This window comes from Dermacentor albipictus, chromosome 1, assembly GCF_038994185.2.
Source record: "Dermacentor albipictus isolate Rhodes 1998 colony chromosome 1, USDA_Dalb.pri_finalv2, whole genome shotgun sequence".
In the NCBI taxonomy this organism is placed as follows: domain Eukaryota; kingdom Metazoa; phylum Arthropoda; class Arachnida; order Ixodida; family Ixodidae; genus Dermacentor; species Dermacentor albipictus.
This window is the reverse complement of record NC_091821.1, coordinates 248,700,431-248,724,665: the sequence shown is the minus strand read 5'-3', so window position 1 is coordinate 248,724,665 and position 24,235 is coordinate 248,700,431. Positions and strand designations below refer to the sequence as shown.

Sequence of the window (24,235 nt, the reverse complement as noted above, 5' to 3'; positions counted from 1 at the left end):
TCTTTATTTAAGACCGGGGGCTTAGATTTTTTTTTTTTTTCCAAATCCTAAGACGAGCCCGCGTTCACGCGCACTTGCTGTCTCCAATAAGCAGGGAAGCTCAGTTGTCGCGACAGGGGTGGTGTCATGCCTAGCAGAACTTGCGCTTCCAGTGAACTTTGTGCGCATGCGCTACTTTTGCTGAGCTCGTCGCTTGGCGCCGTTATCAGGCACTGACCGGCCGGCCAGTCGACGCTGGCGCGGTACTGCGAATGTAAACTGTGGTGATCTACGCATATGTGTAAGTTGGCTTCCCTGCAGTGCGTTTTCGGCGCTGAAGGACGAATAAGTGGGACACAGCTTCGCTTTCAAAGAAGTCAGAGCCAGGCTCACTAATTTCGTTCGGATAAGGTCCCCGGATAAGTTATCTATCCTCGCGGACAACTTTCTGTGGCTATGAAGGGAAAGCTGCGGGCACGGGGTTGCTGCACATGTGTTAGCGCGCCAAGTAGTCCGCCAGCGTTTGACAGTGCTTTTGGCTGCTCGGAACAGGCGCCGCATCGATGCAGCTTTCATGTGCGACGGCTTCGCGTTTGCCCAGACGCGGAAGGGAAAAGCCGCAAAATAAGTAAGCCTTTACACTCAGTGGTGTGTTCTGTCTTAACTGTTGCTAATAGGGCGTTTGCTTTCTCTTACCCGGCCTAAACTGACGTGGATTAAAACGCGGAACGCTTTTCAGAGGCGCTCTCACTTGTGCGTGCTTTTCCTCCGTAGCTTTGACTTCATAGCCACAGACAATTGTCAGCCAGTATATGCACACAGCGGCCCTCTGCCTTAAAGAGGAAGGGCAGAGGAAAGGAACATACATAAATCACAAAATGATAGGAAAGAACGGAAGACCGCAACAAGTTCACACGGGGTGCTGGAGGAGCACTGAATGAGCTTAGTGCTTGACAAAAAAAATGCCTATGATAGTCAACAGGAAACGTAGCGCTGCAAACAGAGCAGACTCGCAAAACAGCACAAACAATTTGGTTCAACTAGATCTCTATACATTGACCAAAAAAAAGTTTGCAAAAAAGTGTGCCAAGGTGTCGCAAACACACGTAATTAGTATCATAGTCGACTGTCCAGCCTAGATGCCTTAAGTAAGCTCAAAGAAATTCCGTGCTCTTAATCACGACGCGATGCACATGTGCTCGGGAAAAGAATGCTGCGCAAAGAAAGGTTCAACGCCAAGAAGACAATAGTCAAGAAAGTGTTGAATGCTAGCCTTCTACATAAGTACCTAGTACAGCTATACTTGAGGACCGAAATCGTGAACAACTGCGCTTATATGCGAAGTGTAGCTGGTTTAAAACACAACCATTCTTCTCGCTTTATACTCGACGCTTTGAACATTGGTATGTTCTGCGGCCGCGCAGTACCCTGGTGCCAAGCGCTAGCGGGCCGACTAGTTATGGGGACGGGGCGTCCCCATAATTTAAAACTAATATTTGCCGAGAACGCTCCATAAGTTCAGGCTTACTATCGTTAGATGAGCGTAAGATTTCGCATACGAAATCTTAGGCACATTACCTGACGATCACTCTTCACCGAGTATGCTGCGTTGAACGTGCTGTTTTTTTTTATTTGCTTTATTAGTTTCCCTTGCTGAAGAGATGCTATTTTGTAGTTTTTATATAATGTGCATTTTGCAAAAGAAACATTCTTCGGTCGCTTTGAAGCTCCTTTGAGGCTAGTCAAGATGCCATGATTGCAGCTTTTATGCTAGCCATAGCACTTATGCACAGCTGTATGCACAAACACGGGCTAATAAATTTATCCTCATCCTTTTTAAAGGTCGTTGCACTTAGTTGCGCACATGCTCGACATTCTAGAATGACAAGATTGCAAATGAACTTTCACCAAAATCCAAGCAGGAAACCGAAAGCTCTGACCTCGATGCCTCTGCGCCTTCACAACTTCCCATGCAGTGTCCTTGTACATGAGCACATACACTATTCCGATGCATGGAGGAGAGCCGCCTGCGCGCCCCGCGCTGCCAAGGCGCTTTTAACGGGAGGCACTGCCCTCAACGCGAGACTGTGATTACCTTCAGGTATGCCCGAGAGAATGCTCTTTAATGAAGCGCAGAGAATTCCTCCGGCGTAGGTAAAGTCGCCTACATGCTATATACTCTGCATGAGAGATGAGATGAGGGATTGAAAGGCCTTAAGGGAAAGGCGCGAAAAAGGGACTTGTTTACATATAGAATGATACAAAACGAAGCCTATGCGAAAATCAAGTTTGGTCTCTCTCTCTCTCTCTCTATGTGTGTGTGTGTGTGTGTGTGTGTGTGTGTGTGTGTGTGGTGTGTGTGTGTGTGTGTGTGTGTGTGTGTGTGTGTGTGTTACAGAATACCTCTCCGGATGTGCTTCTCAGCGTCAGTGGTGCCGACTCATTTTGTCCATTTGGTTTTCAAAAATGTTCTTTCATTTCCACAGGATGGGCATTCTGAGACTACGCTCTACTCTTTCTATAGCACCACAACTGTCGCCGTAGGGATTGGTAGACTGTCCAAGTCGGCAGAAATAAATGTTTTTATATGCAGCGTTGAGGCGAAGACGCTTTTCTTGCCACCGGGGAAGTTTCGATCTCAAGGGTCTACCGAGTGAAGGAACGTACGCTGCCGAATCGGTTGGTTTCCCAAAGCAGTTCCCTTCCGCACGAGCATGACTTTTCGCCATCGCCGATGCATCACTTTTCGTAAAGCATATAAAGCATATATGCCATTTCGCAAGTCATCACATTCAGCTGGAGTAGCAAGCTAGGCGCCAGGCAAGCCTCTTTCATTATGAAACAGGCTTGAAAATGAAACTACAGCTCTGCTATCTCTACCTACAGACCTTTCTGTTCATACTGCATCCCAATTCCGGAATACAGGCATTTTGTTACAAAGTATTAGAAAGTTACACTACACGCCACTACACGCACCATGGGTCACGCGCTGAAACCTCAGGGGCGGCTTTGCGCATGCGCAGTAGGAATGTTTTCGCTGGAATGGAGATGCATAACGTTATTTAAACGGTTGTGCATTTACGTGCCTTAGCTATTTCCTCCTTTAACCCACTAGCACGACGTCGATGCCGTGAATGGATGTTTCCTCGTGCTTAGCATAGTTTGACCACCCTGCATAAGGTGGTTTGTGTGGAAAAGTGGAAATATTGGCGCTATATATCTTCTGCAGTCCTGCATTGCATGAATAAAACGGCCGTTTCCCTCCTTTAGGAGGAAAAAAACGATCAAGCTCCTTCTCATCAGCTGGTAGCAGCCCAGTTTGTGAACATGGGGTCGGCGGGGGGAACAGGTCACGTCGCCACAGACGGTGGAGTGAGGCGCCCCAATAGCTCAGAAGTTTAAAGAATAGTAACTACAATAAAAGCTACGCACTCACTTCGCGCATTAAAGAGTTCATGTAGAGAAATAGCGTCACAGCGGTGATCGCAGGCGTGAACAAACGCGAAGTGCGTCCCGTCAGTGACGTGTCCCTCGATTATTTAATACTGCGGCAGTTGTGAATTGCGGATGTTGGCGGCTTTGCGCTCCCAAGCACTGTGCATTCGCGGAACACGAGCACGACTTTGTGTACGCGAGGGACTTCGCTTGCAGTTAGGTACACACACTTACAGCTATATCACAGGGTGGGAATGGAGTAAAGAAAATCGGCGATCAGGGCAGAGCAATCAGGGTGGAACAGTCTGACGCCGAACATAGAAGCGCAATCCAAAGATGACAGGCCCTTTACTAAATAGAATACCATGGGACCGTGGCCTCATGCGTATGCGATGTATACAAGGCCACAAAAGCTCTGCTGCGCTTCTTGCAGGGCACCAACTTATACGGCCGCCGGTGACAGACTTAACGATGGGCGCTTGCACGTGTGTGTGTGTGTGTGCATACTGCGAATTTCTCTCTTCATCTCTCACTCCCTTCCCCAGTGCAGGGAAGCCAAACGGGCACAATCTGGTTAACCTTCTTGCCTTTCTCATATAACTCCTGCCTCACTCTAAAGTCAAGCTTCTCAGAAAACGAGTGATAGCAATTCTTGGAGGCCACATTTTCACGGCACTGGTAACTAGCAAATATGAGTGCAAGTGTTGACGAAAGCGAAATCGTGGATTGATGCCCGTAGCGGTATTCGTATACAACGCGTCGTCTGCTAAGTGTGCAGCCTGGATATGGCCTGTTATATTATGAACAGAGACGAGACCCCTGTGTCTGTTATCGTTTATGGCGATGCTGCGTTCAAGAATGGAAAGCATGGCACCACTGCACCGGCGACAGTGAGAAATTGTGGCTCACCAAATTCAGATCAAGTAATGCAAACACGCACGAAAGAAACAAATCCTGCGCTTCTTACTTGACCGGCTCAGGTCGGAAACGAGCTTGCGCATCCCAGTGCGGAAGGCAATGGTAACAATGGCATCAGGGCTGCAGAATACAATCGCTGCGTGCAGCAGTGAAGAGAAAAATAAAAGCGGAGAGCCGGTAGGAAAACGATTTCCACCTAACGACGCAGCACGGAAGTGTTTGTTCTTTCTCCGAGGCATCCGACCATGGCGCCCTGATGTATCGCGCGGCGCAAAAGAGGAGGCGGTCGCCCGACGTCGCACCTCCTCGAATCTTTTGGAATGATGCATCCTTCAAGATAATCGCGTCGGCTACTTCCATCCAAACCCAAAGCGGCAACTGAATAAAACAGAGAGAAGAGATAGCACGGAGGTCGCGTCACGGCGCCTTTGTGGCGACATATCATCACTTCATCTCGGTGGCTGCCGAGTGCGCTCCGGAAGCCGCCGGCGAGCACACGTAGAAGTATTCGCACCAGCCTGACTCATCTTTTGACTCACTCCCCAGGGGGTCTCTTGGAGGTCTCCAACAGGCAAGCCCCTACGTCCAGCACGGCCCGGACGGTCGCGCATGCCGCGCCGGAGCAGCAGCTCGCGACGACAGGCACCGGGAAAGATCGAGGTCAGCTATCTTTCCGATGCCCAGTCCAACCACCGAGTGCCCCCTCCCCTTCCTTTTCTCCATCGGAAGAAAACAAGCGCGCCAGGGAAAGCGGTCAAAACGAATTGCATCACCGCGGAGAAATTGCAAAGGCGACAGACAGTGGTCGCCTCGGCCGCCGCATGCGTGCGAATGCGATATCGCAGGTTTTTGACAAAGGCGACACGCACGCGCGGGCCCGCCGGCACGAATCGCGGTTACGGTACGTGTGTGCGTTTGCTGGAACCCAGTCCGACTGGTGAGAAGATTGCCCCCAGCACAATGACGGCCGTCTCGGTAGTTCGCACGATGTCGCTAGGAAAGGGGCAGGCGCAAAGCGAGTGTTTGCGATCACAATGAGGTGCAGCAGCGAAAGGAAAAATTGAGCCACCCCGAAACGATTCAGGAAGGAAACGACGGCAGACACAATCAATCGCGAATACCGCTTTGCGTGGGACGCCAATCTACATAAATAATGGGCCCTGCATATGGGTCACTGAAAACGCGATTCACATTTATGAAACGCACCTCCTGCAAGGTTTTCCGCGGCCTTTGAACCGGGCGCCCACGTCCAGCAGCATGCAGCGACAGCGACTCGGTTTCGCCCACCGCACGCACTTGTTGGGGCTGACGCAAAATCAAATGCCGCGCTCCAAGCGAGCGCTAAAGTACGCAAACTTTTCTCCACTTCTCTTTCCTGACAGGGTTGGGGCGAGCAGCGGAGCCTTGTCTGCGACCACGCCGGTTGTGGGCTGCTATTCTAAAGGCTGACTCGGACAAACAGGCTCGCATTTCGAGAGCCCATGCGCTTGACATGTCGCGGGACAGCCCTGCCGCGGCTGGTGCAACTTCGCCAAGGAGCGCAGCCGCAGCGAGCTCGACCCCCGCTGACCCCACACACACTCCTCCGGCAAACAAACAGCCCGCCAGACGCGCGTATCTTGAAACAAAAACTTGCCTCTCTCGACAGCGGCGGGCCGTCACCGGTGCTACGTCGTCCAGGCTACGCAATCCGCTGCTTGACCAACCCGGGCTGCTGTCCGTGTAGTGTGGTCGAAGGGTCAGGCACAACAACGTCCATGGTTCGCACACGACTGACGACCACGACGTCGCAAAGCAACTTTCGCGACTGGCCCGGCGCCCGCTGGTGCGCGGCGGTGCGCCCTACCGAAAACGCCGGCTGTTCTCTCTCTCTCGTCCTTGCCCTCCGCTCTTGTCTGCTCGCCCGTCGGCGAGGAGAGAGGCGCCCCCTCTGGGAGAGTCCACTCGCTACGTGCGGGGGTGGAACGCTCTGCACGCGGGGGCCGGCTCGCCTGCGGCTTCGGCAGGGGTGTGCGTGCGCCAGCTGCATGATCCGTCAGCTTGCGCCGGTGCTCTATGCAGGAGCGACGCACGCACACACCTTGCTCTGCTTGTGTTGACTTCCTCCCTTTCTATGGTACTGCCGCCCGCGTAGTGCGATCCTGCATCGTTCGCACGAGACAATGATGGCGCCGCAAGACGACCATGGAGCGATGCGAAAGAGGAAGCAAGTGAAGCCACAACAAACGTATTGCCCTGAGGCCAGGCAGCGTGGAGCGGTGACTAGTCGTTCACGCGACAACAAAAATGAGACCTGCACCTCGTTTTCAGCAGCACTTACGCCTCAATATAGCTGTCGTTCGATGCTCAGGGTGCTATTTGGGAACTCGAATGACCATATAAACAACGAGAAAAAAAAATGTTAACCGCCTGGTCAGCTGTCAGAAGCAAGTGCAAACAGTATGTCAGAGGTGGGTCTCCCTTGCCGTCGGTTGCACGAGTGCTGAGAGTCGCAACCTCCCTGATAAAGCACCGCCTTGATTAAGCACCGCACTGAAAAGGTCTACCAAGCTATCTTCAGGAAGAAAAATAAACGAATCCATAGAACATTCGTGCCTATTCTGGGCTAGAGATACCGACCGCTGTCGCGATATCTCCTTCGTCCTCTTCCTCTCTTCGTATGTACACAGCTGCACCGCCGTGCACTCGCCATCCCGCAATACATCCACGTGCAGGATCGCGGGCAGCGTTTGAAGACCCAGCGCACGGCGTGTACCCTGGTGCCGCGGGCGCCGTAATTGCTATTGAAAAAGAAAGATTCGCTTTTGTTCAACAAATCTCATTAAATTGGCCATTGTGACCGGCTCACTTTTCTGGCTTCCTGCGAATAATGAGAAACTGTCCTTTTTCTTTCTTCATGAGTCGGCTACCTTGGCACGAGTCAAGATTCTAGCGGGCGTGTGAACGATGAATATCTTCGTGTTTTCTCTGGCAGCGGAGATCCCAGCGCTCTTAATTTATTGTCTGTTCGTTGCATTATCCAGTCTTCCCTATTACTTTTCATTGCAGAAACTCGCAAAGCGCTGTATATTCAAAAAAGCGACTTGATGCGTAGTGCGGTCAACTAGAAACATAAAGCGCCCCTTGTTCCCTTATGGCCCTTATTTAATGCAACGCAAAACAAATGCGTGCGCTCACTCTCAATTTTTTTTTTTTTTTCGATGAACCCGCCTGCGCTTCCACTGCTTCTTCTCGGGCGTGTAAAAAAAAAAAAAAAGCAGTCTGGTAGGCAAGAGGAGGCCGGAGGAGGCGCAAGCCACGGACACGTTACGACGTGTTCACAAACGGGTGCGTGGGGCAGACGTCGCGCGAATCGGAGTGGTTGGGGGAGCTCGGTGCACGGAAAGACGCCGCAGCGAAGGGGGCTCGAGGAGAGCGTGAACCCGTCGACGTCTAGGAAAACGGCTGTAAAAAGATCCAAGGGCACGGGGAGAGAGAGGGACAGGGGTGGTCAACTGGGGTTGAAAAGCGACGGGATTAGTGGCGATGTTTGTGGCGAAACCGCGGGCCGAAGCTCGGTTCAACGCTCCAGAACGCTCCGTTTGCCCATATCCCGTGCCACTGTCACAAGGTTCATAAATCTGCCTCCCAAGCTGCCCTCAGTATACAGGGTTTCCCAACTATTATGCAAATATTTTAAAAAATATTAAAATGTCACGTAGCTGGACAGAACCAAGGTAATGTTGTTTGCCGTCGCTTGGAGACACTCGGACCATTCTTTGTTTTTTTTTGCATTCCGCCTAATTACATAATTTGTCTTAATTAATTAATCAACTTCTCAATTACTATGATTAGATAAAAAGCGTCAATGAGAAAATTACAGAGCAACATGAACAACTTCCGATACAGCTTTCTGCTGCTCAATACGTGCTAAACAAAAGTTTTTCCGAGCGTGAGAGAAGCTCACGAATAAGCGCAAAGACCGGAAAAGAACGGTGTGGATCAGAAAGCGAACGGGAATAGCAGATATTCTATTTGACATCAAGAAGAAAAAAATGGAAGTCGACTGGCCATGTAATGCGTAGGGTAGATAATCAGTGGACCATTAGAGTTACAGAGTGGGTGCCAAGGGAAGGGAAGCGCAGTTGAAGGCGGAAGAAAACTAGGTGGGGTGATGAAATTAGGAAATTTGCAAGCCCAAGGTTGGAATCGGCTAGTGCAAGACAGGGGTAATTGTACATCGCAGGGAGTAATTCGTCCTGCAGTGGACATACAAAGATGATGATGATGATGATGATGATGATGATGATGATGATGATGGTGGTGGTGGTGGTGGTGGTGGTGGTGGTGGTGGTGGTGGTGGTGGTGGTGGTGGTGGTAATGATGACGATATAGTACGCGAGCGTTAAACAGCTACAGTCCTAACGCTTTCTTTTGCTTGGGAATTTCGCTTCAGGTCCACTTTGCTAGTCTGGTCATAAATATGAACGCATCAGACCAGCTCTGAATACGAACGTGTCAAAAGCAGCAGCTTCGCATTCACGTCAAATTTCAATCTGATGGCCATTACACCCTTAAAAGAAACTACGAAGAGAGGAGGAAGGCAACGCCAGTGAGATTCATTAAAATTTTTGGGTTTTACGGGCCAAAGCCACCATCTGATTAGGAGGTACTGGTACGCTATAGTAGGGGACTCGGAATTAATTCTGAACGCCTGGTGCTCTTTCACGTGCACCTATATCAAAGTACACAAGCGTCCTCCTTTTTTTTTTTTGCCGCAAGAAGTTTAACCACACGTGCATCCAGTTTGCTACCCTTCACCAGTAAAAGTAGGCCAGGTGGATAAAAAGAAAGGAGAAACCAGCAGCTGTGCGTAAACGAGCGAGTGATGCATAACGCCTGAAGGGTTACCGAGGCCAGTTACATCATCAATATCGACGTTGCTTTCGTAGTCTGCAGCGTATGAGGCCACGGTGCAAGGATCGTCCTATGAAATAGCCTTTACATACTTGCCGACTCTCCCGATTTGTTCGGGAGACTCCTGGATTTCGATCAATCCTCCTCAATATACGGACACGGTCATAAATACCTATCTCAAGAAACTACCCCTACCCCGCCGCACAAGGAAGAAAAAAAAAAAAGAAACGTGTCATGTAGCACAGCCGCATCTAGCCGAAATCAGATGCCCAAGACATCGGTGTGTAGGCAGTGTGGGCCTAAGTCAGTTCGCTTTAGATCAAGAAATGTCTTGAGGAGGGCGCGTGAGCAAGTGCCTAATACGTGTTGCATAATGACCGGTTTTGTTAAGTCAGCTTCGCCGCAATAAAGTACAGTTTTGCGGTGAAGCATACGCAGTTTTCTTTCTTTTTTTTTTTAATTGGGGGTGTTGCATGTCTGAACCGCAATATGATAATGAGTCACGCCGTAGTGGGGGACTCCGGATTAATTTTCCCCACCTGGGGTTCTTTAACATGCGCCCAATGCACAGTCGCCGTGGCCGGGTTTCGATCCCACGGCCTCAGACATAGCAGCGAAACCCCAAAGCCACAACACCACCACGGCGGATGGCTTCGGCGAAAATATTTCCGTGAAGCATATTAAGAGCGGAAGGGAGTCACATGTCATAGGACACAGTGCGTGTTCCTTAATTACGCACGCGCGTACGCGCCGTCTCCAGTCATAGTGCGAGCGTCGCGACGTAGAACAACTGTACTGGCCGCCATTCAGAGCTGTTTCTCACATTCCTGTGGCCCAGGAAAAAGAAAATCAATAGATTTTTTTTTTCTTCTGTCGTCAACCCCCCCTCCCCTTTTCTTCCGTTTGGTAAACCTCCTGAATTTCGAAGTCCACAGGCCGGCGGATATTTCTTTAGTCCAGCCAGTTTAACACAGTTAGAAAGAAGTCACGCTGGGGAACGCAACAAGGCCAAAAACAAAACAGTTGCTTGAATCTCGTCTCACATCTGCACGAGTCGCATATGAGGTGTGTCATCCAAGTCCCCTCGCAGCAGATTTGTGCACGTTACAGAAACAAAAAAAATTGATTACATTTACAATCATATTTCACTCAAAAATGTAATTGATTAGAGTGACCAATTACTGCCTCGCGAAAGCAACTGAGCATTTACTAAAACGTAATCGATTACATTTACGCTAGTTTACCCTCAACATCTTGTGGGCATCATTAAGGAGTGTGCAATGGAAGTCGGTGGTAACTCCGTTAGGCAGGATACCAGCAAACTATCGCAGGAGACGAAAGATCTGACCAAGAAACGCCAATGTATGAAAGCATCTAACCCTACAGCTAGAATAGAACTGGCAAAACTTTCGAAGTTAATCAACAAGCGTAAGACAGCTGACATAAGGAAGTATAATATGGATAGAATTGAACATGCTCTCAGGAATGGAGGAAGCCTAAAAACAGTGAAGAAGAAACTAGGAATTGGCAAGAATCAGATGTATGCGTTAAGAGACAAAGCCGGCAATATCATTACAAATATGGATGAGATAGTTCAAGTGGCTGAGGAGTTCTATAGAGATTTATACAGTACCAGTGGCACCCACGACGATAATGGAAGAGAAAATAGTCTAGAGGAATTCGAAATACCGAAGGTAACGCCGGAAGAAGTAAAGAAAGCCTTAGGAGATATGCAAAGGGGGAAGGCAGCTGGGGAGGATCAGGTAACAGCAGATTTGTTGAAGGATGGTGGACAGATTGTTCTAGAGAAACTGGCCGCCCTGTATACGCAATGCCTCATGACCTCGAGCGTTCCGGAATCATGGAAGAACGCTAACATAATCCTAATCCATAAGAAAGGGGACGCCAAAGACTTGAAAAATTATAGACCGATCAGCTTACTGTCCGTTGCCTACAAAGTATTTACTAAGGTAATTGCAAATAGAATCAGGAACACCTTAGACTTCTGTCAACCAAAGGACCAGGCAGGATTCCGTAAAGGCTACTCAACAATAGACCATATTCACACTATCAATCAAGTGATAGAGAAATGTGCAGAATATAACCAACCCTTATATATAGCTTTCATTGATTACGAGAAAGCGTTTGATTCAGTCGAAACCTCAGCAGTCATGGAGGCATTAAGGAATCAGGGTGTAGATGAGCCATATGTAAAAATACTGGAAGATATCTATAGCGGCTCCACAGCCACCGTAGTCCTCCATAAAGCAAGCAACAAAATCCCAATAAAGAAAGGCGTCAGGCAGGGAGATACGATATCTCCAATGCTATTCACAGCGTGTTTACAGGAGGTATTCAGAGACCTGGATTGGGAAGAATTGGGGATAAAAGTTAATGGAGAATACCTTAGTAACTTGCGATTCGCTGATGATATTGCCTTGCTTAGTAACTCAGGGGACCAATTGCAATGCATGCTCACTGACCTGGAGAGGCAAAGCAGAAGAGTGGGTCTAAAAATTAATCTGCAGAAAACTAAAGTAATGCTTAACAGTCTCGGGAGAGAACAGCAATTTACAATAGGCAGCGAGGCACTGGAAGTCGTAAGGGAATACATCTACTTAGGGCAGGTAGTGACGGCGGATCCGGATCATGAGACGGAAATAATCAGAAGAATAAGAATGGGCTGGGGTGCGTTTGGCAGGCATTCCCAAATCATGAACAGCAGGTTGCCATTATCCCTCAAGAGAAAAGTATATAATAGCTGTGTCTTACCAGTACTCACCTACGGGGCAGAAACCTGGAGGCTTACGAAAAGGGTTCTACTCAAATTGAGGACGACACAACGAGCTATGGAAAGAAGAATGATAGGTGTAACGTTAAGAGATAAGAAAAGAGCAGATTGGGTGAGGGAACAAACGCGAGTTAATGACATCTTAGTTGAAATCAAGAAAAAGAAATGGGCATGGGCAGGACATGTAATGAGGAGGGAAGATAACCGATGGTCATTAAGGGTTACGGACTGGATCCCAAGGGAAGGGAAGCGTAGCAGGGGGCGGCAAAAAGTCAGGTGGGCGGATGAGATTAAGAAGTTTGCAGGCACGGCATGGCCACAATTATTACATGACCGGGGTTGTTGGAGAAGCATGGGAGAGGCCTTTGCCCTGCAGTGGGCGCAACCAGGCTGATGATGATGATGATGATGACCCTCAACATTTATTAACATTGCACAAATAATGCAGAAAATAAAACGAGCTGTCTTCCCTCTTCCAGTGCGTCCTCTGCAGCCCTTTACACGTTGTTTATCATCTCTAACAATTGCTTTTCAAATTTTTTCCCGTCGGCCAAATTCCCTTGTTTTCTTGCGAGGACGCCAGCAGCAACACCGAAAACTCGCCCGATGTGCGCGCTAGAGAGAAGGAGGGGGTACGAACACTGGACGGGGAAATTAGCAAATACAAATCGCGAACTCTCGAATGTTTACGGAAAGAGCGAACAGTGACCATGGAAGTTGTGACGCGGTGGCGCGCGCGACCTCTCTCTCAAGATGTGGAAACAAATACTGAGTTTTAACGTGTGCATCTGCGAGACTGCTGCGTGGCACGACCGAGACCGTTCTGTAGTTCTCACGAAATTCAGACGCTAAAATCGCCTGTTACAGCTTGTCTCGTCAGTAAAGTACAACTGGTTACATGCAATTGGTTACTAAAAAAACAAGTAATTTAATTTCAGTGAGCGTTACTGAGTAGGAAACAGCGATCGAGCAGTTACAAAAGTACCGCGAAATCTAATTCAATAAAGTAATTACATTCAATCCGTTAGTTACACAAGTCTGCCTCGCAGCCTCCGTTCTCAACCAAGGTATTGAACCTGTGCCGGTTCCTCGATGCGCTGACCGGGAAGCCTCGTCAGCGAGGTCTTTTATATCAACGATGTCGCAGCGACCCGCAAACATCTGGACGGCGGTGTCGAGCCCATTGCAAGGGGCTCAGTAGTGAGTCTATCTCGGATGCCAATTGTTGGCGAGTCCCACTACTGACTGCGAACACTGAAGGGATGACGTGGAGTTCAAAACACAGCCCATTTGTGAGGTTGTGCTTACGGGACAAAATTAGCGACAGTGAGTTGAGCTTTTACTTCTGTTGCCGTAAACATCGTCACATTGGCACTCCTACTTGTTTATCTTTTTTCTCCGATGACCATTTATCAGCGACCAACAACTGTTACGAGTTATCGCTTGGCGCAAGACGCGCCTTCGTGCATCGGAACTTTCTCGAATGTTGTTGCCGATTCTAAAGCGAAATAATCCTGCCATCAGTCGGATTTCATGCGCGACACGAATAGTGGTGTACGTTCAGAACTCACGCGAGAACCAGTGATTATGAAGGAATGTACGATGAATCGTGTATAAATAGCCGACGCGCTTGACCCGTTTCAGAATTAGACGACCGATGACTGTGCTCGCCCTTATCGTTGTACTTTGTTACTTGTTTTTCTGGGTGCAAGTTCGCCCAATAAAGCGTTAAGCTTGTGACCCACAAGGTTTCTAAATCGCCTGGTACTTCACCGTCATTACAACGTTACAATACAGTACCTTGAACTTGATTGGGACAGGTATAACAGCTAGGTACAACCAAGAAGATTGAGACAGCGGGTGCGCCTGAGCTGGCACCCAATAAAATTAAAATTTGCCTATAGCTGTACCTATATTTCGTCCTTGAGCAAAATCACGTTGTACTGCTAAGCTGACGTCACTGAACATTTTTCGAACTTTTATTCGTTTAATTTTAACAATTATTTTAGCGTCATATATGCGACACCAATGAGTACTAACCCGCCGTGGTTGCTCAGTGGCTATGGTGTTAGGCTGCTGAGCACGAGGTCGCGTGATCGAATCCTGGCCACGGCGGCCGCATTTCGATGGCGGCGAAATGCGAAAACACCCGTGTACTTAGATTTAGGTGCACGTTAAAGAACCCCAGGTGGTCAAAATTTCCGGAGTCCCCCACTACGGCGTGCCTCATAATCAGAAAGTGGTTTTGGCACGTAAAACCCCATATATTATTATTATTACCAATGAGTACTAGCATGGGCTCCCGCAGCTGCACTTTGGACTTAATCGTGCTTGAAATATAGCCAGAATTGAGCAGAGATGCAGGGGCGGTATTTCGTGTCAATATTTTTCGTGCTCTTTCTACCCTTCGTCATTGGCCAGCACCAAGCCACGCGCCCGCGTTGTCGCCAGGATCGGCCAATCAACGGGACGTTTGATATGGAAATGGTATAGACTCGGCTAAAAACAATCCTCACTGAATGCGGCCCTAGATTTCTGTCAGCGTAGGAATGCGGGGTATAGTATACACGTAACCACTCGCCAAAACGGTTAATGGTGTAAACTACGGTCACAGAGGGCCTGCGCGCATCTGAGGAGAGCGAGCATCATACGAGCGTCTGAGCTACAGGCAAACCTTATCTTTGCTTAGATTACCAACGCCCTCCACTCAGGTCGAACAAATTGCGCGCGAGCGCGTTTCAGGAAATGATAGCAGCCGTTCGTCCGCCCGCGCTTTCTTGAGCACCCTGTGTATCGCACACCCTTGAAGAATGCGCGTTAGCGAGCGAACTGACAGGCTTCTTTCCTGCAGGAAGACTACATCCAGCGGCTCTGCAAGAATGCCTTATATACAGTGAGATCAACAGAGGAGCGCAGGATGGGCGACGCACTTGGGACTTGCAGCATGCAGGCATGCGGTACGGGTGCAATTGCATGTTGTGTGCACGCCTGGGCTCTTCACAAATTGCCGACTGTATGGCACCTCTCTCTATAGTCCACCGCGCTGTCGCAACGTACGTGTTTTAAAGAAGAGCGGAATATAGTTTCACCCTGCACTTTTTGCCTAGCCAAGGAAGTAACAAATTACATCGTAGCTGAGAGGCGGCTAGATTATAAATGTGACCGTATGGCATATGCCAAAAAATTTGGTGATTAAATGCCGCATTGCTCAATCTGTACCTCGCCGAAAAGTGCTGTTCGGATTATAGTTGCAGAGCGCACAAGTTGCCGCATGCTTGCGCGTTTTGTGAAGCGTAGTACGTACAGAGTAAAGCAAAGGTAACACCTTAAAAAAGTAATAATAGTCTGAGAAGTTTAATTTTGAAAGCGGAAGACGACTGTTCCACTGCCGATCATGTCACCTGCATTTTGAGAGCTGTGGATACCTTTTGACACACCTACTCTGCTAAAAGCAATGTTGAAACCAAATGTGCTTTTATATGCACACAGTCGTCGACGCCGATCATGGGTGCGTCAGATTAGGATCAGGATGTATCTCGTGCGGAAGATTACACGCTATATAAACGCCGTGCCTGGCATAACTGCATATCACATTACAGACTTCAGAACCGCCAGTGTGTGGTTGTTATAATTGCTGTGATCAGTGCGTGACTTTTTCTCGAGCGCGATAATTCCACGCTAGGAGACACGTCAATGACCATGACGCGCCGGCGAATTGCTAAGGGGTGCGAGTTCTGCAAAGGGCTGTTGTCTTCTACAGCTTTGCAGAACTCGCATATCTTGGCGATCAGAAGGTGCGTTGCCATTTATAATGCTCAGCTATGTGCAGCCTTTGAACAAGCTTTTGTTCAGGTCACTACAGCTCTGCGCGCGACGTGTCACTGGGGGCGTATATGCACTTCGACAATGAGGAGGATTATCCGTCGAAACGTGTGCAACTCAATTCAGAGTCCTGCGAGTGTAGCGCACGGTTTGGTGATCTGCAATAACTGAACCGCGCGCTCTGACCTGGAGTGCCCTTCACGTCCTCAAGCAAAGTATATGTGACGTCATATATAGACACGCACCTTCACAGCGCAGCGTTTGTGTCAGACAGTATTGTTTTCGTTGCAGAGGAAGAAACTGCCCCAAAACTGCGCGATGACAACGGATGTAGGATATCCCGGAGATAGGACAAGCAGCACGGATGACAGAAGGATCGCCCAACACAGAGACAGGCGAGTGCCTTGACATGACAAAGGTTCTTCAAGGGCGGCCGCCTCATACGATAGCAATTTTCGGATAAAACTTATCATGAAATAGCGTGTGGTTCCTGAGCGAAAGCTTCCTGTATTTATCTTTTCTGGTGCGCTGTCACAGGACCTCGAAAAAAAAAAAAACTACAATAACGGCGGTGTGGGTGCATTCGGGTGTAATGCATGCGTTCAAGTTATCCCGGCGAAGCAGTCGTTCATATACATATGCATTCGCTGACCATATCGAGGGGCATTGATAAAGTCTGGGATAATACAATTGCTAGAGACTACATTATTTCCGGTAACGCCCTCGACGTCGCTTGAAATCAGGCTTAGCAATTCTTGTTTCCGCCGGCTTTCCAGCATGCGGTTCTGTATTCGCGCATCCGAGAGGCATTAGTGCGCAGTGACTGACGCCGCGCAGCAAGGCCGCGCATGCGAAGATGATGAATCAGGCTGCAGATAACTTGGGCAGTTACACTTTCAAGACCGCCGGCACGGTTTCGGCCTGCTCGTCACGCGATTCCGGAGCGATCCGATAAGGACGCGGTGCCAGTTATGGTGCACGCCGCCTCGTTCCCGCGGCTGCTCGACCATGCGCGCCGTCGGTGTTTCCGCACGAATATGCTGCACCCCGCGCCCGCGGCTGACTACAGCGACGATCGGCGCAAATCGAACTGGCGTCCGTGGAGCGCGAAACGGACGCTTCCACGCGCGGTGCGCTAGTTCCTCCTTATCTCTGGCCTCGAGTCGAAGGGCCCGCGTTGGCCGCAGCGATGGCATAAACACCGCGGCGCGCGCGGAGTGCTGCCGCTCTCGCGCGTCGGGCTGCGCCGCGTGACGCCGCCCGTCCTCGCCGCGTCTCGTAATCGAGCGGCGCGATAGCGAAGAAATTTGGCCGGGGCCCCCGGCGGGAGTTGGAAACGGGATCGCGCCCGACTCGCGGGCGAGCCGGCCGGCAGGGCTTCGTTCGTTGGTCGTTTCGCTGCGCGCAACTCGACCGCGCCGGACGTCTGCGGACTCGCGATGCGCTCGATTTATTTCTGAAAGACTCTTCCGGCGACTTGCGTGGACACATTGCTCGAGTTCGCCCCCCCCCCCCCTCGAATTTAATCTGTCGCTTTAGGGCTCGTTTCTTCACTCGCGTCTCTCTCTCTCTCTCTCTCTCTCTCTCTCTCTCTCTCTATCCAGAAGCTTCCGCACTCTCTCTCTCCAGAAGCTTCTCCAGAAGTGCGCATTGAGACAGCGGTCGAAATTTGTCGCAGTCTTGCAAGTTGGAGGCGGTGGCTCAGTGTGCAACTCAGCGCGACACATATACGCCAAGGTGCGGGCCGGTCCTTTGAGGCAGAAAGTATAGCCGGCCGACTGATTTAGGAAAGTATCACAAGTCCAACCTAGACGCGGATGCGACCGCACATGTTGTAGTGTTTGGCGTAGCTGTATGTTTTACTTTTCGGCACCCAACGCATGCCTGTTTCAGTGGAGAATTTCAGCGGTATTCAGTGGATGCATGTGGGCAAACTTTTATGAAAATGTCTACAACCGTGTGCGTAAGTATATAATAATAATAATAATAATAATAATAATAATATGAAATCAAGAACATGCCGCATTTATACCAGAATAAGACTGTAACCATATTTGTAACTATGTTTTAATGGAATTTTGGAATTTTGTCTGTAGCAAGTATCCAATTGCTTCGCTACAGGAAATCTTTGCGGCGTTTGAGGTGAGATATTTGACGTAAGTGCAAATAATTGGGAAAGTGTGAAGTAATGACAGCAGTACATTAATATTTAATTTGGCTAAGTTAATAATTAAAAAGAGTAAGTTTACGGCAAGAATTATACAGTGGTGACGTGCACTTGCAGAGCTCTCAACGACAGTTGAAATGGCTCGCGTAAAACTATCTATAGTTCAAGTACTCGCTTGCGTTCACGAGATGAGTGCTGCACTTCTCGAATGTCCTCTTTCAGGACACATGTATGGATTTCTAACTTAGAACCCAAAGCTCGACGTTATGCGCAACCGCATGTTTTAGCATTCGCCTGTGATGCGCTGCTCGTAGAATATTACATTGTTTTGTGCTTTTTCGTGAATTATGCCCTGCTTCCTTACGCCATGCGCAGAGTTCTTACTTCAAGATCCAGGCAATGGGAAGTTTTATAAATAAACTCAGAAGTTAGGGGGTGCTATCGGCGGGGCGTACAACAGAACGCAAGATGTATACAAAAGAACGCAAAAGAAGCACAACAGAGCGCTAGCGGAGGACGGCTTTTTAGGTACGCAAAACGGCTTGGAGTTACTATTATTAAAACTCGCTAAAGAGGTTTAGAGATAGCGTACCCAAGTTACTTAGCGTACACAATAGCCCAAACTCCACTGTATAGGCCCTTTGCGTTCTTTTGTACGCCCGGCGGTTCGCATTCCTCAAACCTTGGGTATACCTAATCTAAAAGTCTACTATTAGGGAGTTTTAGAAACAGGGTACTCATAGTTAGGGGACGCAATCGGGCAGGTATACGGAAGAACACTAAGAGAGCACAGAAGAACGCAAAGGGTCTACAATGGAGTGCGGGCTTTTCGGTACGCGAAGCCGCTTGGGGGCACTATTCCTAAATCTACCTATTGTTGCTCCGTTTTCGTACTTGTTTCACTAAGACGTTTTAATCTGGTAAGTGCTGCTTTTAAAAATGGACTACCAGCTCATGCTTATTCCTATCGATGCACTGTAACACAGCCACATGACCGGGGGAAATACGTCAACCGGCAACGCTGTAGTTCTTTATGCTTTCGGCCGTGCATGCGGTCACCGAGAATGGACGGCGGCTGCCGCTACACCCCGCCTATGGGCACCCTGCAATGGTCAGGCGGCGCAGCGATCGGCTCAGCCGTCAGCGCCACCGTGTCAGTAGCGCGAAACACCGAGGCGGCCACTGCTACGGAGGCGTGCTTTTGCGGCGCTCGTTTGAAACCTGGCGGACGTTCTAAATTGCGGTTTTAAGGCAATCGAAAACATCGAGGCTCATTTTGGATCACCGATACTAACGAAAGGACGTCAAATTTACGAATACAACCATGTATTTCGTGTCAAATAAGTAAACAGCACGGACATCACAGCGAGGTGCTTAAATTAAATTGTGGTGTTTTAGGTGCGAAACCCACGATCTGGTTAGGAGGCACGCCGTGGTGCGGGGCTCCGGAATAATTTGGACCAACTGGGGTTCTTTAACTTGGACATAAATCTAATTACACGGGCCTTTGGGTATTTCGACCCTATCGAAATTCGGCCGCCGTGGCCAGGATATAATCCCGCGACCTAGTGGTTAGCAGCCCAACACCATAGCCACTAAGCAACCACCACAGGTCGCGAAGTATTTGTCACAACAAAGCAAGCATGCTTACGACGTCGAACTCAAAGTGAGTTAACAAATCATTATTTTATGCCATTTAAGTGAGCAAATACAGCCGTGGACGTCTTTCAACTGTCATTTGTCGCTTCATTACTTGGAGCGTGCCTTGCACCTCACAATTGTAGAGGTTTCGGCAAATTGGCAGGTAAGTGCTTTTTTCTCCGTTGACAAAGTGCCTCGAGCATATTCTGGTATTGTCGTTCGGGCTCGAATGTGATGAGGAATTACCGCTGAAGCATCACAGAGATCAATAAGCTGAGACTAAATAACGTGAAGACTGAACAAATATGCGCTATCGTGCGCGAGCGAAATGCTAATTTTCGAATACTCGACGTGTGCTGCAGTGTACTCCAACCTTAGTTTTGTTGTTCTGAGTGCGAGAAAATATCGGCAGGAATGAGCTCAGTTCCAGCATTCGCGTCGTGATCTTGGCGCAGGAAGAAACAAAGTGCGTACAAGGATCCAGCCCGAAGCGCCTACGAAGCTAGATATGGCACGTAACAACAACAGCGCGTTTGTTTTGGAGCAAGACGAGTTAAACAACTATCTAAACTGATTTACAAGAGCGGGAATGAGTTCACGCATTCTTATGCAGTTGACGCTTTATTGTGTTTGTTTTTCAGATGTCGCTGCTGGTTCTTTTCTTTTATTTATTTGTGTTGTTCATGCCATTTACGTCTTAGTTCGTTTAACAGAAATTCGCAAGACCGACAGGAACCACGACGATCCACTTCAGCCGCCGGTTGCTTCCCCTGGTTTTGAAGGGAAGCGGTGCAAGTTGATACCGACATCCCCTTCGCGGTTGTGACAATCCTTAGCGCAGCAGTATCTGTGCTTGTTCTTTTTGTTCACACTTCTCACGAAGGAGCTGCCAAGAGGCCGCGGCGAATTCACTGGAAAATTGGAAAAGCAGGCTTTCAGGTGGGCCTGAACGCACGACGGAGAATGGTGAAATGACGGTGACGGCCTACCCGCGGATGCTAACCGCCGCTGCTAGGTGGCGCGACATGTACAGGCAAACTTCATTGCAGGGTGCCCATCCTCAAGACACGGTTAAGCTGTTACTTTCTGTTCATATTTTGCTTGGATTTCAAGTATACTTGAATGTGACGTCCGTAATGAGTACTCCGCGCTCATGCACAAACGGCTGAAATCACAAAGTGTGTGGGAGCTCATTGCTGACAAGGAAAAAAAAATTCGCGAAAAAAAAGAAGACACCTCACGTGGGAGGGAAAAACAAAAGCGCCACGTTAGCTCTTATCTTTCTATTTTCTTCCCATGTGAGCCTTTTTTTTTCTTTTCTCGCTAATTTTCCTCGTCAGCAGTGCAAGACCAACTAACGCAACGACTAATACTTCTAGATCGCCAGTAGAGCTCAGAGTCGCTGCACGAACGAGTCGTTTGATAATGGATTAGACTCGCCAACTGTGTGCAGTGCAACGAAGACTGGTGTCAGCCACTCATTAATGAGAGCCAGCTGCGTGTTCCAGCGAAGTTAGGGGGTCCAATGTGCGCGCTACTGATCCATCCGTGGAGCTTCCATTCAATCGGCGTCACGCGGTGGCACGACCGGACTCGACTCAGCGCGCGGCCGCAACGGAAGGCGATCAGTGGCGCACAATAGACGAGCCCTTCTTGTGGTTCTCTTTACGGGTTGGCTGACAGCGACTAATAGCTTTCGCTGCGCTGACCTCCTGCACAAAGTACTTCCTCGCGAAGCCCCCCCCCCCCCCACCCTCACTTCTCCCACTCCTCTAGCGCGTGGGTGCTCGCCGGCGCCGAGAAAATGCACCACAAAAGGCTTAATGACCTCGTCGATCCCATCAACTCCGACTTGACAAACGTGAAGCGCCCAGAGAAGGATGGGGAGTTTCACCACGCAGAAAAGCTGTAAGCTGAAAAAGCCGAAAGAAGGGAGTGGAAGACGAGGTGCTTCGCTCTTCCCTCGAGGGGCTCGATCGCTAAACGGCATTTGTTCGTATAGCATATAACGGCATCTCTTCGTCCGCTTCGTCAGGACTTTCCCGGTTTTGCATGGATTGTAGTGTGTCACCAGTGTGGTGCGGCCCAGCTCTCCCAACAAAGAGGTTAAAGGGAGTACAGGGGAAGGGCGCAAACGGAGCTAAAAGGGGGATGTCTGCGCGCGGACACACACACACACACACACACACACACACACACACACACACACACACACACACACACACACGCACACACACACACACACACACACACAAACACACACACACACACACACTGTCAAGAATGGCGGGCTGCGAAACAAGATTGCCACACAGTTACGACAGGGCGACACGACGCGCACCTCCCCCTCTCCGTCGCTGCAGCGGGGAGGCGTTCGAAGAAGCGGCCTTTGTGCTGGAATCCGCCGCCTTCCACCCGCCCCATCGACATTGTGACGGAACTAGTTCGGCGTGTGTGAACAATGATTCCGGAGTTCCCCAACGCGGAGCTGATTTGACACGCATGGACAAGCTGCCGTGGGGACAACGTATTTTGGTGCGTCTCACGCTTCGGCACCCCGCCAACGCCGTCGTCGGGCATCAGAGCGCGGTTGCCTTTGTGTCTGTAAACTGATCTGCAGAGCCGCGGCGAGTTGGTGATGAGTAAACGAACAGTCGCCGCGTCGTAGGACCGGCGGATCGAGTGTATAAAAACTGTGGTTGTGCGAATGCTGAACACTTCTCTTGAGCAGTCATGTTAGACTGAGTCACTTCTCTTGAGCAGTCATGTTGGACTGTTACTCTTTTTTCTCAAGCAGTCATGTTAGACTGATTTAATTTCTGTAAATAAACCCTTTTTCCTCGTTCTCGATGAGAAGCAGTTCTTCACTTCATCAACGATCTCAGCGTAAATAAGTTGGACGACGGCATGGGCCAGCTACCTCCGAATTCATGCCGTACTCCAATCTTGTCAAAGGACCACGGACGATGGGATTGAGCCCCCAATCCTGACAACTGGCTGATAGCGGTGAGATGGACTTTGCGACATGGTGCTGTATCTGCGGTGAGTGCTTGGTTTTTGCTTTGACTCTCTAGGCTTCATTATGTGGTTGTTCTGTTTAGAACAGTAGGGAAGCTAGATTGTTGTGTGTTAGCTAGGTTGTGTTTTCCTAGCTAGATTTAGAGAGCAGAATCAAGGCAGTAAAGCAGCAGTCATGGAGTTAAGGACACTGCTGAGAGACGAGTTGTTGATTGTTGGTGAGGAACTGGGCCTAGATGTACGCAAGGAAATGCTCAAATCGGAATTATTGGAGCTAATTTCCAATCAGGCCAGTGAGGAAGATATTGAAATGGGAATGGAACTTCTCAAAAAGAGAGAGAAACGGGAAAGAGAAAGAGAAGAACGGGACCGAGAAAGAGAAGAAAGGGACAGAGAAAAGCAAGAGAGAGAGGAACGCGATGAAGATCGCGAGTTTCAGTTCAGGAAAATGCAACTTGAACTTGAAAGCAAACGTTTGGAGTTGTCTCAAGGAAGTGAAGGCGCTCTGGGACGATCAAGTGAGGCAGAATCGTACCGCATGGACAGGCTATTGAAGCCATTTGAGGTCGGGACCGACATAGGCTTGTTCCTAAGCAATTTTGAAAGGACTTGCGAGAAGATGAACTTCGGCCCGAGTACATGGCCACAGCGGTTGCTGTCTATGTTGCCGTGTGAGGCGGCGGAAGTAATCGCCAGATTGAGTGCGCAGGATGCATATGATTATGCAAAAGTTAAGGCTAGTCTCCTGAAGAAATACCGCCTTTCAGCCGAAGCTTTTCGGCAAAGGTTTAGGAGCACAGGCAAGAAAGATAGCGAGGGCTATCCGGAGTTTGCATATAGCTTAAAGGCCAACCTAGTCGAGTGGCTTAAAAGCGCGGAAGCGTACGACAGCAGAGACATGATCATTGAATGCATGTGTTTAGAGCAGTTTTACAAAACCATCCCCCAAGCTGTGAAACTGTGGGTGCAAGACAGAGGTAATGTAAACACTGTGGAAAGGGCGGCTGAATTAGCCGAAGAGTACGCAACCCGCAGAAAGTTGAACGCCGAGGAGGGAAACTGGGACGGTCGAAATGGACCGCGGAAACCATTTCCGTTCAAAAAGGGTGCGCAAACTAGACGATCAGAGCCTGTAGACATGGCGGAAAAGCCCGCAGAAAAGAGCGAGGAGAAACTTAACGGAGAAACCGCACAAAAAGAACAGAAAAGAAAATTCGAATCTGTTAGACCAATTCGCTGTTACAAATGCCACAAACTGGGACATATAGCTGTAAACTGCGAGAAGTCTAGCGTAGTTTTTTCCTACGTGGAGGAAAAAGATGAGAATATGGAACTTTTAAGTCCGTATCTCCACAACCTGCAAGTTAATGGAAAACCATGCCGAGTGCTAAGAGACAGTGCCGCCACGCTGGACATTGTCCATCCGTCTTACGTGATGGTAGATGACTTCACCGGAGAAGTAGCATGGATAAAACAGGTTGTAGAAGAACACAGCGTGTGTCTGCCCATGGCCAAAGTCAAAATCAGTGGACCATTCGGGGAGCTAGAGACTGAGGCTGCAGTTTCCA

At 49.2% G+C, this 24,235-nt stretch overlaps 1 protein-coding gene across 5 annotated transcripts in view; it reads right to left on the bottom strand.

The window, feature by feature from the left end:
- Nucleotides 1-24,235, bottom strand: part of LOC135900578 (leucine zipper putative tumor suppressor 3-like) — a 218,167-nt gene that overhangs the window by 82,680 nt on the left and 111,252 nt on the right. For 2 of the 5 annotated variants that reach the window (XM_065430030.1, XM_065430026.1), the window contains exon 1: nucleotides 5,969-6,214. The exons of the other annotated variants lie outside the window; for them this stretch is intronic. The gene's annotated coding sequence lies outside the window, so the exon portion shown is untranslated. Of the gene's footprint in view, nucleotides 1-5,968; nucleotides 6,215-24,235 lie in introns of those variants that run through there. 5 annotated transcript variants of the gene reach the window in all.